This window comes from Notechis scutatus, chromosome 1 (genome assembly GCF_049901735.1).
Source record: "Notechis scutatus isolate UNSWTSFEM ecotype Mainland chromosome 1, rNotScu1.2, whole genome shotgun sequence".
NCBI classification, from domain to species: Eukaryota; Metazoa; Chordata; class Lepidosauria; order Squamata; family Elapidae; genus Notechis; species Notechis scutatus.
In genome coordinates this window covers 264,632,702-264,653,161 of record NC_142009.1, presented here as the reverse complement: position 1 = coordinate 264,653,161, position 20,460 = coordinate 264,632,702, and positions in this window count along the sequence as shown.

Here is a 20,460-nt window from a genome sequence, read left to right as displayed (position 1 = left end):
TCAGAATTCTGCTGGCTGATGTTTCTTCATCCAGTTATGGCATCACACTCATATTTTTCCATTCCAGCTTAATATATATCTGACATGTAGATTGTATAAATAAGAGGGGAATATACAGCCTTGTCTCATTCCTTCCCAACCTTATAAGCTTAACCCAAATTAAGTTTATTTTGCCTTGTTTTGTTCACACTGTGGCTTCCGGTCATGTTGTGAGTTTCTCATGAGATCAATGAGATGTTCTGAGGTTTTCATTTCTAAGCGTATATGGTACCACAGCTTGACATGATCGACATAATGAAAGTTTTCTATAATCAGCGAGGCACATACGAACTTCTTTATTCTTTAGCTTTCCCAATTATCCAGAGAGGATCAACAATAATGTCTCATGTCCCTCGGCCTTTTCTAAAGTCAACTCTATATTTTATTACACAACCCTGTGACCCAGTGGGTTATTCTTTGAGAGAAAGGAAGTGCAGTCTGATGTGACCAGAATGAACATTATCTTTTAGGTTGACTATATCTTTTTACCCCGATTCTGGATAGTCCTGTGATCATCTAAGAAAAATATGTGGGTGGTCCTTGACTTACGACTACAATTGAACCTTAAATTTCATGTTGCTAAGTGAGACATTTGTTAAGTGAATTTTGCCCCATTTTACAATCTTTCTTGCCACAGTTGTTAAGTGAATCATTGCAGTTGCAAGTTAGCAACATGCAGGGATGGGATCCGACTGGTATAACTACCGGTTCTGTGTATTAGTGTCATGCGTGCATGCGTGAGTCACACGAGTGAAATTTACAACCTGCTGAGCTGCCTGGACAGCTGAGCAGCACTCCGTGCAAGTGTGCAGCGGTTGGAAAAAGTCCTTTTTTCCTGCTTTTTCAACTGCAGCTGTGTCATGCAAAGCAGCTGCAGTTGAAAAAACAGGAAATAAAGGTCAGGTAAGAGCCTGGGCGGGCGGGTGGGCCACAACAGCAGCAGACATAGAACCAGTTCTATGTCTGCTGCTCTTCGGAACAACCGGTTCTACAGAGCCGGACAAAACCAGTAGAATCCCACCCCTGGCAACATGGTTGTTAAGCAAATCTGGCTTCCCCTTTCATTTTGCTTATCAGAAGGTTGCAAAAGGTTGATCATATGACCCCAGGATACTGCGACCATTTTATATTTAAGTCAGTTGCCAAGTGTCTTAATTTTGATCACATGACCATGGAGATGCTGACCATGGAGATAGTTGTAAGTGTGAAGAATGGTCATAAGTCACTTTTTTCAGTGATGTTGTAACTTTGGACAGTCACTAAACAAATTGTAAGTTGAGTATTATCTGTATATCATAAATAGAAAAAGGCTATTATGGAAAAAAACGTTAATATTAAGTCAATATTTATTTAACTAATCAGATAAACAGAATGACCACAGACGGACAAAAAAGCAGAGGAAGTGGGAGTGACTTCTCACTATCTATCAGCTTCCCTATTGACTTTGCTTGTGGAAAAGTTAGTGGATTTTACGTTCTTTGATTCAAAATTTGTTGTGGTATAATGTACTGTTTGAACTAACTTGAGGATACAAACAGATAAATATTGAAACATAATGAGAGTTTTGGCAGGAAGTGGATAAGAAAATGTACATAAAAAGTATAGTTTTTTTTTTAAATAAAACTTTAAATGTGATGTTTTATAAAAATGCTTACAGAAATTAAATAATCAATGTGTCAGGCTGATATTTATATCATCTTTTGTGCACTCTTTTACAAGGGAAAATAGGACAAATAGGTGTTAAATTCAGAGGAAAAGACACACTTAGATTCACCCCACCTACTTTATAGTAGTTTAATTCCTTCAGTAAGGCATTATTGGCTGGGTGTTATATGGTTTTAGATGTCACTAAAAAAGAATTTGAGAATAACAGTAGCAAGGATTATATTTATTAGTTTGCTTGCAATTTCATGAAGTAAGTGAACTTGTGACACTCATTTTTTCTCATTCCTCATTACCCATTCCCAGGGGTGGGCTTCAAAAATTTTAGCAAAGGATTCTCTGCCCGGTTGCTGGGGGGCGTGGCCATGCTGGGCAAGTCCTAGTTGGCCTCCTGCACCACAGTGGGGGAGGTGTTTTCCCTGGGCTCTGGATACTTTTCTTGAGCTTCCAGGAGGGCGAAAATGGCCTCCCCGGGTTCCAGAAGCTCTCTGGAAGCTGGAAACAGGCCCATTTCTGGCCTTCCCAAACCTCCAGGAGGCCCGTTATTTTGCCCTCTCTGAGCCTCTGCCTGCACCCTGCACTTACCTGCATCCAAAATGGGATACGTGGGAACTCCTGGGAAGGGCAGGATGGGGTGGGTGGGGCCAGTCAGGAGTGAGATTTGGGGGTTCTCCAAATTGCAAAGAATCTTAGCTAGGGGCTCTCCCAAACCCCTGTAAACATCCAACAGTCCACCCCTGCCCATTCCCCAACCTTTTTTACACTGTAACCAGAAGATGAAGTTGGGAATTTGAGCTGTTATTTGGAATAATTGGGGAAGTTTAATTAAGGGGAGAAAACTCTACACAAAATGATGGCTGAAGGATAGTTTGATATGGAATGCAAGTGAGCATGCTCATTTAAAAAAAGAGAGTTATTTTAAGTAATTCTAATATGTGCATATAGCAATAACAACAGCATTTAGACTTATATACTACTTTTCAGTGCTTTACAGCCCTCTCTAAGCTGTTTACAAAGTCAGCATATTTCCCCCAACAATCCGGTTCCCATTTTACTGACCTCGGAAGGATTGCAGGCTGAGTCAACCTTGAGCTAGTCAGAATTGAACTCCTGGATGAGTAGTGAGTTAGCCTGCAGTACTGCATTCTAACCACTGCCCCATTTTTATCTCTTTATCCATTACAGTATACTGTAATATCTATTACAGTATTCTTTTTTGGAGCATTCAATGTTATATAAAACACAGAATAGGAGTAATAAATAGGAAGCCAAAATAATTAAAGGACAAGAGAAGAAAAGAAAAGAAACTATTTCTAAAACTAGTTCAGCGACATCTTTTTATAAACATAGAAACCCTACTTCCACATTCTATAATTCCACTCGCCCTTGTTGTATTTAGTACACTACCTTTGTTCATTTAATTTCTTATTATTCTGTTTTTCTGGTTCTCATGAACTCTCCTCAACTATACTTTTCTTGGTTTTCCCCTTTCTTTCTCCCCACCTTTTCACTCTCCCTACACCAGAGGTGATATTCAGCAGGTTCTGACCAGTTCTGGAGAACCGGTAGTGGAAATTTTGAGTAGTTTGGAGAACCGGCAAATACCACTTCTGACTGGCCCCGCCCCCATCTATTCTCTGCCTGCTGAGTCCCAGCTGATCGGCTGGGTTTTCTTTTATTGCCCTGCACAGGAGAATGGAGCAGGAAAGCAGGTTAGTGGGGTGGGGAGAGAATGGGGATTTTACAGTATCCTTCCCCTGCCATTCCCACCAAGCCACTTCCACCAAGCCGTGCCACACCCATCAAGTCATGCTCACAGAACCGGTAGTAAAAAATCCCACCACTACCCTACACATACAATTGCTTTGTAATTTGAAATTTATTCTATCTATCTATATAACCAAATCATCTCAATGTCCATTTTTTCATATCCTCATGCATTCAATTCATCTTTATTTAGTAGTTATTCATTCTTGTTTTCCTTCTTGTTTTATCACTTTTTAAGTGCCTTTTCCTCACCACATTCAACTTAGATTTCTTGGACCAAGCTCCTGCTTCCATACTACAAAGTAGGTAAAACGACCTTATTATATACCACAATTTTCTCTTTCTCTAAATCAACAAACATGCGGGAGCCTGTTTTTTTTCCTATTCATATTGTACATATCTAAATGACTTGGTTGAAGAGCAAAAAAAATATTTGCCCATTTCTTATTCTTCTAAACTTTTTCAGACATACCTAATTTTCTTTTCATCCACTTCTACAAAGTAGTTTTGTGTTTCCATTAAAATAATTCTAAATTTTCCCTGCCTGTTGGAATCTGAAACATTCCTTGTTTTCTTTCACTACATTTTGGCATTTATCTTCTTCTCTCTGTACATATTATACAATATTTTTCTTTTATCATTTTTGCAATAAGTAATTGCTCAGATACATTTTTTTCATCTATAGCCAATTCATTATTTCAAGCATCTTTTCAGTATTTGTGACAATCTATCTTTGCTTACATCTACTTTCTAATCATTCTATTTGGTGTTGAATCTTTTAATATTTTTTCATTAAACGAGAACTACAGCCCTTCTGTATCACTCTTATGTATTTCACTTATGCTTTTTCCTTCCTTCCTTCCCTCCCTCCCTCCGTCCTTCCTGCCTTCCTGCCTTCCTTCTGTATTTCACAATATAATCAATCCTGCTTTCTGATTCTGAACAATACTTCTAAGTCAGATTTTAGGAATGGATAATACAAACACTCATATTGTACCCTTTACCTGAAGAGATTTCCCAGAATAGAAAATTTGAAAAGTAAACATGAGTTTATTCATTCTATGCTTCCAAACTCTTATTAGTTCTGGCCAGAAGTAATCTAGATAAATAACAGTTTCCCAGTTTCTTCTCAGTGAGTGGTTAATAGCAATTTACCATAACCCTAGAAATTAATTAAATGAATATATAATCATATAAATATTGTTAACATGAGCACACATACAATAAATGCATACACCAGATTCTCATCTTTCAGCTAAGCTATTTAAGGCCAGGCATGTGTGTGCATTTGAAGACCTTTTCAGTTAGACCTTTTCAGCTAGATGTTAAGCCAAATTGTCCTGAACTGCCTAAGTAATTTTGTGAAGCCACTGGAGAATTCTACTTGAAGTCAGCCACACTAGAGTTTCTAGATGTAATGAGGGCTACCAAATCTACTACCAAGTATGCAACCTACTATATAATTGTAGCACTACAGTATGTTGTTTGGTTTTGTTGACCAAAAGCTCAATGGCTTGCAGGAGAACATCAATAGCAGCATAAAGGTTTGATCACCCCAACTGGCATGCCACCCACAGCATCTAATCAAGGCATTGATCCATTCAATATAAGATAGTCTGTCTATTACTGTGAGATATTGAATTCCTGTCATCTATCACCTACTAAATTGCTGGAACATAAATGCAAAAAGTCATTCAAAGCAACTAGCTAAGGCATCTTTTCTGCACAAGGCTTTTGATTGCCTTTTGCTTTTTTTCTCTATTTTTTCATGGATGATGAATTATATTATTTATTTTTTATGCTTATAATTAATTATTTTTCTTCTGAGGAATTCTTTATTGTGATAAACAAACAAAATGTCATATTGTGATAAATAAACGAGTACAGAGTACTAGTTTTGTATAGGAGATTTCTAGTTTCAAATATTTAAATCTTGAGTTTAAATGAAGTATTTAGGCATAAAATCACTAACTCACATTGAAGAAGAGATTTGTTTATTTTTGTACTTATATTTGAAAATATATGGAAATGGTTTTTCTGTGTCTTCCTAGCAATATTCTCACCAAATATATTTATATATGTGTGTGTGTGTGTGTGTGTATGTATGTATATGTATATGTATATTTGTGTTGTGTCCTGTACTAATTTTATAACAACATAATATTGTACTACATACTCTTTTTAAGAAGTGCTGCAATGGGGGGGAGGGAATGCCACACTTGTTTTGTTTTTGATAAAAAATGTTTAGATCCTATATCACATAATTTCAAAAGTAATTTAACTATTTTTGAAAGATGAATTGATAGCTGGATTTCATTCTGGCTAGACATATTCCTCCCTAGTTCACCTCAAATCAATTCCTAGTACAATTCATGGTGACATTCTTATACATCCTCAATAAAGGTCATGTGCCTCTTACTTGTATGCAGTGGGCACAAGGCTCAGACTTCTCGTCTGCTATAGGATATAAGGCTAATAAGCCCCCTATGCTAATAGTCTCAATAGCCATTTTTTTAATATCATCTTTTCTGAGTTAACCTCTCCTCCTAATATTATCTTTTAATACATAAATCCTTGGACTCTATTTATGTCTTATTATAAATAACTTTTATAGCTGGGAAGAAGTCTCAATGTTTTTATAATAAATAATAGGTAAACAAATAAAATGAATAATATCAAAAGTGTGTTCTCTTCTGGAGTAGAATTGATAGGTATCTTTGGAAAAAACGCTATGAGGCTGGATATTATGCTGATCTATTTAGGGTGTAAAGTACTTGACCCATACGTTGTAAGAGCAATGTTATAAGAATGGATAATAAATATTTCCAAGAAGAAGAGATGCATCATTGTCCACCCACTATTTTTATAAACATTGTTCAACTATCTACACAAGCATTATAATCCTACAAGCATTCTGGTATGGTTAAAATCCCTGAAAGGCCAAGAAGCTGTTCACTTGCAGCCTTCACTCATTCTCACTGTACTGGATGTCAGTTCCATTGTTTTGTTCAGCTGAGGGGAAAAGCTATGTTTCTACACAAGCCTTTTAAAAGCCATCTATGTTTAAACCTGGAATGGCTGGTGACTTGCCAATGGCAGTATGGGAACAATCTTCAAAATACAATAAAATAATTCTGTCATGCTCTTTGGCTGGCCTATTCAACCAGATAAATCCCACAATAGCTCTTATCTCAGCTACCATTTTGTGAACTCTCAAACCCAGACAAATGTAGACAAAGAGGTGGCCATCCTTGGCTGCTTGCCATCAACTGTTCTGCAGTTCAAGTCATAAAAGCAACTGCCACAAGCAGACCATGACAAATCTAAGCAGAAGGAGAGTCAATAAGGAATCCTTGATGCCAGAACCGATTTGGAATTTTCTCATTCAGATTTTCCAGCATAGAGTACATCCAAACTGCAGCACCAAAATGCATTTGTATAGTCCATGAGCAGACAGAAAAGGCAGTTTTATCTCTGACCCCTGTTCTATCTTTGCAGTGAGGTGGAAAATCTGCAAGGAAAATGGTGGAAAAAAGGAAGACAGTGTGGGAAGTACTTTTTTTGGAATAAATTACTGACAACAGACCTGCTTCACTCCTTCACTCCCTTACTTCAATAGCTTGTGGCCAAGAGTGCTATCTCCCCACTTAATCTGCCTACAATGAGAAGAGAAGGGATGGGTCTCCTGTTGTCAATTATCTGATCCTGGTGAAGTAGAGGCAGAAAAGTAGCAACACTCTGCACTGTGCACTCCACATTAAACCATAGAGCAATGGTGGCCAAAGAACCACCTTCATTGTCCAAGGGAAGGGAAATATGTTGTTAGTCTTCCCTCATAGATAAAGCAGCTCAGTCTTTTGGGGATTAGGCCTTGAGCAGTCTTAGATAGCCAATTGGGGCAGAAGAGGTCTCTATCACTTCTTTCAGACACTCCAAATGTCATGGTTTGTGATAGTAGCCAATGAAAAATAAAATTTTAAAACTGAGACAGAAAAAGATGAGTGCAGGCTGGTGTGAGGTAGATTGGGGAGAACTGGAAACCATTCATTAATGTCTTTCTGAAATAATTTATGAGCCTTGTGGAAGCCTCATAGGAAGGAGGGAGAATGATGGATGGGTGGGAAGAGAGCAAGAAGGGGACCATTTGTGATTTTGATGACATAACAATAGCTGATATTTTCATTTATGAAGTATTGAACCAATCACTCTCATACATTTCTCAACCATCTATAACTGATAATTTCAAGGAAATCTTTAATCAATTCTCAGAAAAACATTACTGATTCATAATAAAATTTATTTTAAAATATTTCCCATTACAATCAGTTTAGCAGAATTATGAAGAAAAAAAGATCACCAACTGGCATCTCCCTTGTGCAAGGTGACACATTTGAAAAAGGCAGTGGCGGGGAGGGGAGGGGGAGCCCTCAATATGATAATCTACTCATATTTTCAAAAATATGAAATATCTGACATCTGGCTTCTACAGTATTTAAAATTGCACTACCACTGTTGAAGTGATCATGAAGGTCAATGTAGCGGAAAGAATATCATGCCGGTCTAATTTTTGTACCACTTTCAGTAGAAAAAAAAGTCCTTTAATTGGAGGTAAAAGGCTCTTTCAGTCTGGAGAAGGAAACTTCTAACTTTTCCACCATGATATAATAAAAATAGCACAAACACACAGCCTGTGAGATATAGACGTACAATCTTCGAAGTACATCCTCCTTTTGAAATATGTACCATAACCTAAAGTTATTGAAATCCATAATTCATGGGTTAAAGCTACAAAAATCTTAATTTGTATATAGCAGCTTTATGCATCCAACTACAGAAAAAGCTAATTTTCCATGAAATATTGAAGTGTCTCATACACGTCTACTGAGATTTCAGTTTTTAAAAAGGAAACTGTCAACCATGCACAAGCTCAAAACATAAACAGTAGGAAAAGAAGAAATTATCTTTTCTGTGTCATGCATAATTACCCTTTTGGGGCTATAATGCTGCTTTTCATGTTTACAATTCCCTTTGACTCCTCTTTCAGAACTTTGAAATTTCTGGCCTGGGAGAAGGTAATATTTATTCAAGGTTAATACCTTATAGTTTTTTTTTTTTTAAATAAAACTCTTGCAAAATTGGTGTTACTGGGATGCCTCACCATCTTTCAGCATGTTCCTATTTGATAACAAGATCCAGACACATCCTGGAACGGACTTTTGTTATCTCCAACTCACAGAGGTACTAGAGCAGAAGGGAGCATTCTGCAGATTTGACTGGCAGCTGCCAATATGATGAGACCTTTGGGATGCCAAGCTCTAGAAAAGGATTGGTTGACAAGCTATTGATTCCCAGATTCACATGAGTAGCTGATTTATTACTATTATGCTCTGCCAAATTACTCTCCCGTATAGTGTTGAACCTTGCTTGGTAAGGAAGGACTAGCAAAGTCTCTTCAGGATCTCAGCTACTTTCCAATGAGGTTGAAGAAATAGCAATAGCCCATTCTTCCAAAAGCCCAAGAGAGTGATCATCATCTAGCAGAGGATAATATTTTCCAGTCTTTATGGTAATATCACTCTTCCTAGCCAGGTTTTGGCATGGCTAGGTTTCACCCTGTCATTTTCTCTGGGGCTCAAACACTTTTCTGGATTTTCTGTACGAAGAGAGAATGGCTGCCTTCATATACTTCTACTAGAAACTAATCCTAAAATACTACAAAATAGAGAAGGTGGCATAAATATCAATTATGCTTTTTCTCAGTTAATTACCCAAGCTCCTCTATCAGGCTAGGCCTAGTTCCATTTTATTGATTCTTTTCTTGATAATTTACTAGAAGTTGTAGCTGATAAGGTGTGCTGGTGAAAGTCGTAGTTAGCTGACAATGACTCCTGTCTCTAAACCAAATGTTGATTTGAAAATTTTGAAAAAAAGGAAGAGGCAAAATACTCCAAGTGTTAAGTCTGGGCGGTGGGTCCCAAGGAGAGATGAGACTCGAAGTAGTGACAACAGCTCTTTATTAGGTAACCAGATACTGAGACGAAAACCCTAGCCGCGGCAGCTCTTTTTATAGAGCTGGCTGCAGCTAGGCAGCCTATGACAGGCTTTTGAGCTTGCCGCGCTTGGTTTTACCCAATCGTGGCAACCCGCATACGAACCAATCAGGATTGCTTTATATCGTCCAATCACGGCCCGGCTTTTCCGGACCAATAAGAATGCAGGCCTACAAGCCTGCTAGTATGGAACACCCCTCCCCTCTTGGTTCTGTCCAAGGGGCGGGGTAACGTAGTCACGCAAGTAGGCGGGTCTTCGTACCTGCCTACTAGACTTGCGAAGTTCACAATGTCTCTGTTCGCCATCGGGTTCGGACAGGCTCTGCGTCGCTCTCAAGCTACTCGATGGAACTGCCTGGAAGGGTGAGCCGGTCCCACCTGGTGATTCCGGGTCAGTTGAGTTGTTTGCTCTGCTGCTCCCGTCTGGGTTCTCTGGGCTGGTAGAGCTTGTCCGACTGCTGCTTCCAGGTGAAACACCCGTCTGCCACGACTCCCTTCTGGCTGGTAAGTATTGTTGCTTTTTATTTAATGTGTGTGGGGGGTGTTCTGCTTGCACAGGTGTTAGTTCTTTTTCCGAACTTGAGGTTTCCCCCCCCCCTCTGATTTCTTGGTTAGAGTCTATGAGGGGGAGAGTGGCCAGCCTGGATCTTAGCTGGTCAATATGACGTTTCCACGACCTCCCATCGGTGGTTTCGAGCCGGTAGGAGTGGGGGCCTGTGATTTGGGTGATTTTTGCAGGGATCCAAAGTGGGTCCCCTGTAAAGTTTTTGGCAAAAACAGTGTCTCCTACCTTGAAGGCGCGGTGCTTGCTGCTGGAACCCAGGGGTTTTTCTGGGGTGTAAGCAGGGTGCAAGCGGTCCAGAGGTGACCTGAGTTTTCTGCCCATTAGCAGTTCTGCTGGGCTCTTGTTGGTAGTGGTGTTCGGTGTGATGTGTTGTAGGAGAAGCATCTTGGTGACTTTCTCGTGGATGTTGCCATGTTCCATTTTTTGCAGAGTTTTTTTTGTAAATTGAACCATGCGTTCAGCTCTACCATTTGCCGCCGGGTGAGCTGGCGATGTCAATGCGTGTCGGATACCGTGGTCTGCCAAGTATTGTTCAAAAGCCAAAGCGGTAAATTGTGGGCCATTGTCAGATACTGTCACATCTGGTAGACCATGCGTGGCAAAATGTCTATTTAATTTCTTGATGACAGCTTCCATGATTGGTTGTCTTCATTTTGCTCACCTCGAGCCAATTCGAATAAGCGTCAACAGTGATTAAGAAAGTATGCCCCTTGGTTGGCCCAGCGAAGTCAATATGGATGCACGACCAAGGGCCTCTGGGTGTCTCCCATTCTAATGGTGGGGCTTTTGGGGGAGCCGAGCGAGTCTCTTGGCATCTGTTACAAGCGGTGACCCAGGTTTCAATTTGCTTGTCAATGCCTGGCCACCAAGCATAGCTCCTGGCCAGGGCTTTCATGCGTACAATACCAGGGTGCCCGTCATGCAGCAAGTCTAAAACTTTTTTCTGTAGTATCTCTGGTATTACTACCCGGTCTCCCCACAAGACGCAACCCCTTTGTGAAAAGAGTTCAGTTTGGCGGTTTTTAAACGGTTTAAAAAGTTCGTTTGGCTCGTTTTCTGGCCATCCCCTCTCCACCCAGCTGAGAACTCGCGCCAAGCGTTTGTCCTTTTTGGTTTCATGTGCAATGTCTTGCACGGTTACTGGTGGCATGGGTATCGTTTCAATTTGCAAAATTGGTAATGTGGGTGCTGGGTCATCTTGCAAGTCTGGCAAGGGGGAGTGACTTAAGGCACCGGTGTGCGAGATAGTCTTGCCCGGGCGATGTATTAATTGGTAATTATAAGCGGCAAGAAATTCAGACCTTCTTGTCATTCTAGGTGACAGGATGTGTGGAGTGGGTTTATCACCCGCCAATATGCCAAGTAGGGGCTTATGGTCTGTAATAATGGAAAACGTCCTACCATAAATGTGTTCGTGGAATCTCTTTACTGCGGAAACGATGGTGAGGGCTTCTTTGTCCAGCTGGCTGTAGTTCCTCTCTGGCTTGGACAAGGTTCTGGAAAAGAATGCAACGTGAGCTTCTGTTCCATTTGGCAGAACGTGGCTCAGGATGGCGCCAACCCCGAAAGGTGATGCGTCGCAAGTAACAGTCAGTGGTAGTGTTTCATTATATTGAATGAGGACGGCGTCTGAAGTCAAAAGGTTTTTTATTTGTTGAAAGGCGTGCTCTTCTCGCCGTCCCCATATCCAGGAAACCTTTTTATCAAGGAGTCTATGCAGGGGTTCCGCGACAGTCGCTTTCTGGGGTAGGAAAATGTTATAGAAATTATTGAGTCCGAGGAAAGCTTGGAGGTCCGTTTTGTTTTTTGGTCTGGGGGCGTTTTTGATGGCTTTCAATTTTTTGTCAGTAGGGTGAATTCCTTGTTTGTCAAGGAGGTATCCAAGAAATTCAACCCTTTCAGTACATAATTGGCACTTCTCCTTTTTTACCTTGAGGCCAGCGTCTTTGAATTTCTGTAGGACCGCCCTCAGTCGTTTTTCCAATTGTTTTTTTGCAGGGGCTGCTACTAAAACGTCGTCGAAATAGGGCACGACTCCTTTAATTCCCTGCAGCAATCTTTCCATTAGGCTTTGGAAACCCCCCGGTGCGACGCTGACCCCAAACTGGAGTCAGTTACATTTGAATGCCCCTCTATGTGTCACGATAGTTTGGGCTTCGGCAGTTTCAGCATCGACCGGTAGTTGTTGATAGGCTTGTGCCAGGTCAAGCTTTGCAAAGATTCTGCCACCTCCCAGTGAGTGTAGGAGGTGTTGGACTACTGGCACAGGGTAGGCACTTTGCTGCAGTGCATGGTTGAAGGTGGCCTTGTAGTCTCCACAAATTCTCAGGGAACCATCTGGCTTGATGGGGGTGTTTCCCAGCAGGCATGGTCAATAGGTTCTAATACACCTTGCGCTATGAGCTTATTTAATTGCTCATCTATCTTAGGCTTGAGTGCAAATGGCACTCGGCGCAGTTAGAGGCAGATGGGAGCGATGTCAGGGCTAAGATTAAAGGAGATTGGGGACCCCTTGTACTCGCCTAAGGTGTCATCAAAGACCTCTTGGAAGTCCCGGATGAGTGCTGCTTCCCAGTCTTCATCTTCTGTGTGGTTGATGCCTGCCATTTCGATTCCCAGCGGTGCAAACCATTGCAACCCGAGTAGGCTGGGTCGGTCTTTATCGACGATTGTGAGTGGTAGGAGGGTGGTGTGGTTTTTAAAGGAAACTTTAAAATGTCCAGTGCCAGCGACCGGAATGCGGTTACCTTGATAGTCTCTCAATATAAGTTTCTGGCCGCGAAGCTCTTGGCGGCGGATGCTGGGAATTAGTCATTTGATGGTCCTCCAGGAGACCATAGAGAGGGAGGAGCCGGAGTCTACTTCCATGGTGCAGGGTTGATTCTCAATGGTGACCTCTACACGTATCTTTTGTGCGTCTATCGGTGAAACATGGCTGATGATGACTGTTTGGTGTGTTTCCTCTCTTCTTGGTGCATCAATGAATTTCCTGGGTCGGCTGTCCCGGTTCCATCGACTGTCATTTTGGCCGTCCCAGTTTATGGTGGCGGTGCCATCTATTCTTCTTGGGCTGTTTCCCTGTCGTCAGGGGCTGGAATTTCGTTTGTTGCGGCATACTTTCGCAATATGCCCTCGTTTTTCACAAAAACGGCAAATAGCGTCCAAGAACTTGCATTCGGAACGTGGGTGATTTCCTCCACATCTGGCACATTGGTATCCCGACTTACGACCGCGCCGGTCTCGCTGCTCGTGTTCCGATTGAAGCCTGTGAATTTCTTCCTCTTCACTGTCAGAAGGGGATTCGATGTCGCCGTGGTGGGTGGATGCTGCGTGTTTTTCTGATGCGGTTGTCGTCTTGCTGGTGGATTGGCGGTTGGTTCCGTTTGAACGCTGCATTCGCGCCACTGACTTACGGGTGGCTTCGGCTGCAGTGGCTTCGGCTATGGCGTCGGCAAGGGAGATGTCCCCTTTCGCCATCAACCTGCTTTCGAGAGTTGGGTCTTTCAGGCCGAGGACGACTTGGTCACGCATGGCCTCGTCTAGGTTGGCGAATCCGCACAAACCTCCTAGGTCCCTTAGGTCGGCTACGAACTCCCCGATGCTCTCGCCCTCGCGCTGATCCCTCTGGTAAAAGTCATGCCGACGGATGAGAGTCGGCACCGCTGGAGCGTAGTGGTTCCGAAGGATGGGAGCTAGGTTATCCCAATCCATTGTCTTGACATCCGCGGGCTTCGCTAGTGCCTTGGCCATTTTAAAAATGGTGGGTCCGCAGTGTGTCAGAAAGACCGCTCGCTTCTTGCTGCCTGTGGCGTCTTTCAGGTTGTTTGAAGAACATTTGGAAACGATCAATGTAGGACTCCCCGTCCTCGCTGGCTGGATTGAATGGTGCGGGTGGCATGGCACTGCTGGCCATTTTGCTGGTCGTCTATGCGCTGTCTGCCACGTGCTAGTCAGCTCTGTTGTCTCAGTATCCCACCCTCGTCGCCAGTGTTAAGTCTGGGCGGTGGGTCCCAAGGAGAGACGAGACTCGAAGTAGTGACAACAGCTCTTTATTAGGTAACCAGATACTGAGATGAAAAACCTAGCCGCGGCAGCTCTTTTTATAGAGCTGGCTGCGACTAGGCAGCCTATGACAGGCTTTTGAGCTTGCCGCGCTTGGTTTTACCCAATCGCGGCAACCCGTATACGAACCAATCAGGATTGCTATATATCGTCCAATCACGGCCCGGCTTTTCCGGACCAATAGGAATGCAGGCCTACAAGCCTGCTAGTATGGAACACCAAGGTTCTCACCAGCTACTTGTTTATCATGACTCTCTGAGGATAAGTTGCTTCTCTTATTTTATATTTTGTTTAATCAAAAGTACATTGGAATTCTTTACATTTATTCTCTCAATAGCCTATGTGTGAATTTTAACATACCTTTTAATATGAAACCTAAGATATTTTCAAAATACAATTTTCCTACTATCTCTGCCTGTTAGTACATTTTAAATTAATTATTTCTTAAAGGTAGATGTTATAACTTCCATAGCATTATATTGAATAATATAAAGAATTTAAATAAAAAAAATATAGATTACCCCAGGTTTTTTTAAATGTTGAGACATACTTTTAGTACTGTTAGGTTTTTGTTTTTAAATGTTTTTACTATGTATTTATCATTTATTTTGGATACATTCTGATACTAATCCTGCTATAACATACAATGTTACTATGTTCTGTGCAGCAGTAATTAAAATCCATCAGATGATGATCTGTGCCTCAAATTTACCATAATAAATATTTAACTTGTTGGTGTTTTGTATTCTGATTTACTTAACTATATGTTAACTTTTACATTTTTATATTTATTTAATGTTTTACTGCTTTTTATAATTTTTTTAAAAATTGTTTTTGCTAGCTTTTAAACCTGCTTTTTTAACTCTGTGAATTTTATGTTTTAGCTTTTACAGTTACAGTTTGTATTCCACCCTTATGTTGTTCTCTGACCATATTAAAGATTTGATTGACAGATATTGAAGTAGTGGGTAGTTTGTACCTTTTAGGATCTTCTATCAACAGTGAAAGAACTATCAATCAGTATCCTGCAAATAATGATGTTCTTTATAGACACAAAGTTGGAGTTTGAAAAAAAAAGATGGAGCGAGAAGACTCCTGGAACTATCATGGCTAGCCAAGGAAACAAACAAATGAATCAATGAGCCAATCAACCCAGAGTTCTCATTCAAGGTACAAATGATTAGGCTGAAATTATCATACTTTGTACATACAGTATAATGTGAAGATCTAACTCTCTGGAGATGTCTATAATGCTGGGAAAGATGGAAGGAAAGAGAAGAGAAAAACTAGTAGCAAGGGTAATGGGTGAACTGGTGGAAGATTTGAGGGACCAGGTTGTGGACAGAATATCCTAGAGAAAATTAGTCTATCTACATGATTGCTAAGAGTTGACAATATTTGATGGCTCAGAATCAGTCACATCCACTACTATTGCCCAATAGCATAAAAAGCAAAGATGACTCCAGGCACAATAGCATTTTCCTCACTAAAAGCACTTTATCAAGTTTAATTTTTCCTTGATATAAGGAAAGGAAACAATAATTTGCTCTTTGCCCCAAAAATTTTCAATGCACTTCCTAGTTTGAACAAAATATACAAATAAATGTTATGTCAAATACAATAATAAGAATATGCCACTAAATTTTGAATCAATTATTCTGTTATTTAATGCTAATTCAACCAAACTACATTCGCAATATTTGCATGTTACTGCAAATATACAAGTCAGCCATCTATAAACATGCAAAAATAAACACATTTACACACCATTCAAAAGAGACAATAAAAAAGCTAAGATGGAGACAAAAAGATCAGAACATATCCTTTCTGGCAACATGCATCCTGATCAGGGATTAACACCAGACAAACAGACAGACAGACAAAAACATCAGAAAAACCCTTGAACTTAGAAGGAAAAAACCACACACATTCATCAACATTGGCAAGGAAAGCTATCATATAAAAACAGGAGCAAACCTCACAATGATAATATTATCTAGTTCGATAATAAAATATCTGCAAGCAAAAAAATAAAAACAAAAACTCAGAGAGCACCAAGAACTGCACAAATATAATTTGGCACCTTAACAATTACTAAACTGATCAATCTTTGCTGATTCTACTGCCAAAAATTAATAAGACTCTCAGTCAAAAATGTGCACATTTTCCATGTCTCTCTCCATAAATTTCATTATTGATTTCAGTCCAATTTACATTCAAATATCTTCAGGAAATTTGGATTACATTCAGAATCTCCACACCAGGCTGCATTTCAGATTATTTTAAGAATTGTTATTGTAGAGTGTTTTTTTTAAAAAATCACTCCTCTTTAAGTAAAGAAATATGGATGTGCTCTGCAATTGTCCTTCACTTTGCAGATGTTTTAGATCAAACTAAAAGTAGCCAGCCAGGAAGGGCAAAGTATAAAAGGAGCCAGTGACATTTGTAACCTGCAGATTAGTGAGGGTGGCAGAGGGCACGCTAACTTGAGCTAAATGCTGACTGAGTGTGTCAGCCCCAGAGAAACAGGAAAAATGATTTCAGAGAATCTGAAGTAAAGGATGTAAAGATATCTCATTCATGATGTAAATATTCAATAACAATGCAATGCAGTTAGGTTCAGGAGTTTATAAAGATTCTCATTACCAAAAAAAAGTGATTTCAGCCCTCTGAAAGAGGAAATAAGTGAATGCAGAAGATCTGAATAAATATAAGCCAATTATTAGCGTAGTTTTTTAGACAAGGTGCTCCAGAATGTGTTGGCTAATCAGATCCAAAAACTCTTAGATGATTCTCATGACAAAAAAAAAAGTGATCTCAGCCCTCTGAAAGAGGAAAGAAGTGAACTCAGAAGATCTGAATAAATATAAACCAGTTATTTGCATAGTTTTTTGGACAAGGTGCTCCAGAATATGTTGGCTAATCAGATCCAGAAACTCTTGGATGAAAAGACTATTCCAAATCCATCTATGATGTTCTTTGAAAAGAAATGGAGAGAGAATGCAACTATTTCATTTTCCTAATCCTGCCAACAGACTCTGACAGAATAGTGAGATTAAATGTGGTTGTGCTTATGTTCTATGGCCAGAAGATGTAGCTGGAAGATTTATGCTTAGCCATGTGGTATTTATCTCAGGAAATTCTCTAGGATCATGTCTTATTTTCCCTACAGTTCAAAGTCAGTGTCCAGAGATGTCCAAGGCTGGGAGGTGGCAAGGGGGGAGTATATAACTGGCATTCCAGAAATGCATGCCATATTTATTTTGCATATGCATATGTATGAAAGGAATAGAATTCATATCATTGACAATTTGTGAAGTCTAACTAGCACATACCAATGACATGCTGAGCAAATCAATCAATCAGAAATTATTTTTATTTTATTTGGTTTGTCAATTGCTTACAAGATAATAGGTATGTAAAAACATTGTTATGAATACATGGATACATATAAGAAAAATAAAAGAAACAATAGGACAGGGATGGTAGGCACATTGGTGCACTTATGAACGCCCCCTACAGACCTCTTAGGAAAGGGGTGAGGTCAATAATAGACAGTCTAAGGTTAAAGTTTTGGGGATTTGGAGAAGAAACCACAAAGTCAGGTAGAGTATTCCAGACATTGACCACTCTGTTGCTGAAGTCATATTTCCTGAAATCAAGTTTGGTGTGGATAACCTTGAGTTTATATCTATTGTTTGCTCTTGTATTGTTATGGTTGAAGCTGAAGTATTCATTGACAGGTAGGACATTGCAATGTATGATTTTATATACTATACTTAGATCGGACCAAAGGCGGCGTAGTTCTAGATTTTCTAGGTCTAGAATTTCGAGTCTGGTGGCATAAGGTATTCTGTAATGAGTAGAGGAGTGGAGAACTCTTCTTGTGAAATATTTCTGGACTTTCTCAACTGTGTTAATATCAGATAAGTAATGTGGGTTCCAGACTGATGAGCTGTATTTGAGTATTGGTCTAGCAAATGTTTTGTATGCTCTAGTTATTAGTGTAATATTACCAGAGAAAAAGCTACGTAAGATAAGGTTAACAACTCTTAATGCCTTTCTGGCTATGTAGTTACAGTGGGCTCTAGCACTTAGATCATTAGAGATGAGTACTCCAAGATCCTTGACAGAGTTTGGAACATCAACAAGGTCTTGACTATTCAGCCTGTATTTTATTTTCTGATATTTTTTTTGCCAATATGTAAGACAGACCATTTATTTGTTGAGATATGAAGTTGCCATTTGTTTGACCATTCTGATACATAGTCGAGGTCTTTTTGAAGGGTAGCAGTATTATCTGTGGTGTTCAATAGCTTTACATCATCAACAAAGAGAACACAGTTGTTCTTAATATGATCACAGAGGTCATTTATGTAGAGGATGAAGAGAGTTGGTCCTAGAACATTGCCTTGGGGGACACCACTGTTGACAGGTACAGAATTTGATAGGATGCTCCCAATTTTGACCATTTGTTGTCTGTTTGACAGGAATGCTTCTATCCAGTTTTGCAGGTGTCCAGAGATACCGTAAGATTTTAGTTTTAGGAGTAGTTTGTCTTGTACCACTGAATCAAAGGCTTTACAGAAGTGTATGTAGATTGCGTCTATTGCTTTGCCCTGATTGAGTTGTGTAGTCCATATGTTTTTGCAGTGTAAGAGTTGCAGATTACAGGATAGTTTTGTTCTGAAACCAAATTGTTTATAAGAGAGTAGGTTGTTTGTCTCTAAGTGGAGGTTATGGATTGGTTAATAATTGATTTCATGACTTTACAGGTGACGCAGCATAAAGAGATTGGTCTGTAATTTTCAACTAGGCTGGTGTCTCCCTTTTTGAAGATGGGGGTGGCTGTGGCTTGTGATCATAGTTTTGGCAAGGAGCTGGTCCTGAAAGATTGTTCAAAGATTATGCTTAGAGGTTTGGCTATGGCAGTGGGTAGCTTTTTAAAGAAGTAGGCACATATTCCATCCTGTCCAATAGATAGAGATGGTTTTAGATTGTGTAGTGCTTTTTCAATAATGTCTACTGTAAAATTGATATGTATTAGATCATTGTAGTTGTCTGTGGTTCGACTAGGAAATACTGGGCATGATCCATTGCTGTTTACAAATATGAGCCAAAAATGTGTTAAAGAGATTGGCTTTAATAGTGTTGTCATTGCAGTCTTTACCGTTAGGTCCTTTCAGGGGTGGGGTGGACCTTGAGTCTTTTAGTTTGTTGTTTCCAAAATTGTAGAAAGTGTTAGGGTTTGGAGATTAACCCCTAGCAGAGTATTGCAGCAGTAGTCAAGCCAGGCAACCAAAGGAGAGCGGAAGGGCCCTAGAGTATACACACACTGAACACAAACACTGTTTGTAGTTTAAATAGTTTTTAATCCAGTTAGAGTTTAAGCATTGTCATTCAGTCCATTAAGTCATTCACAGTATTTCCATCCAGTAAGACTCACTAGTATAGTCCAAGTTAAGAGTCCTTGCAATATCTTTATCAGCCGATAAAGATATCTTCTCCTCCTCCGGTTTCACTCTCCAGAGAAACAAACGCTGGATATTCAGCAAACAGTAGCAAACAATAACAGTTCAGTCACAGGCACTCACAGTCAGTAATCTCAGTTAGTCGCAGCAGCACACAGTTACAGCCAGCTCAGACAGTAAACTCACAGTAAGCTTTCCAGCTTCTAATGCTTCCTTATATTGTAACTTCTAACCGCACCCTTAATCGGCTAATTGCCTGCTGCATTGTGCTTAAAGTTATAAGCACTTAAACCATGATATCTAAGTTTTATATATTTATTCACCCAAACCATATTTGGTATCAATGTTATACCTAACATACTCCCTTTTGGGTGAAACAAATATATAATACCTTTACAATCTAACCCCATATTTTTCACAACTCTCCTGGTGCTTACTGGCACCTTGGGCTTTAGTAAAATTATCAGCTAAATTGTCCTCCGACATACAGTACTCTAGCTGAATCATCTTACTTCTTACAGATTGTCTCACGTTTAGGTATCTTAGATCTGTATGTTTGCTCCTTGTTTTTACTCCAATATTTGTGGCCATTTGAATTGCTGCCTGATTATCTTCATGTATAATTATAGGATAATCTACAGTTATACCTATATCAATTAACATTTGTTTATACATTATTAATTCTGTACATAACAATGATAAACAGGAGAATTCTGCCTCCATAGTAGACAAACTTATATGCTGTTGTCTTATTGACTTCCAGCCTATTAATGTCTTACCCAGCATTATGGCTGTTCCTGAAGTCGACTTTCTAGTGTCTCTTTCTGATGCAAAACTAGCATCT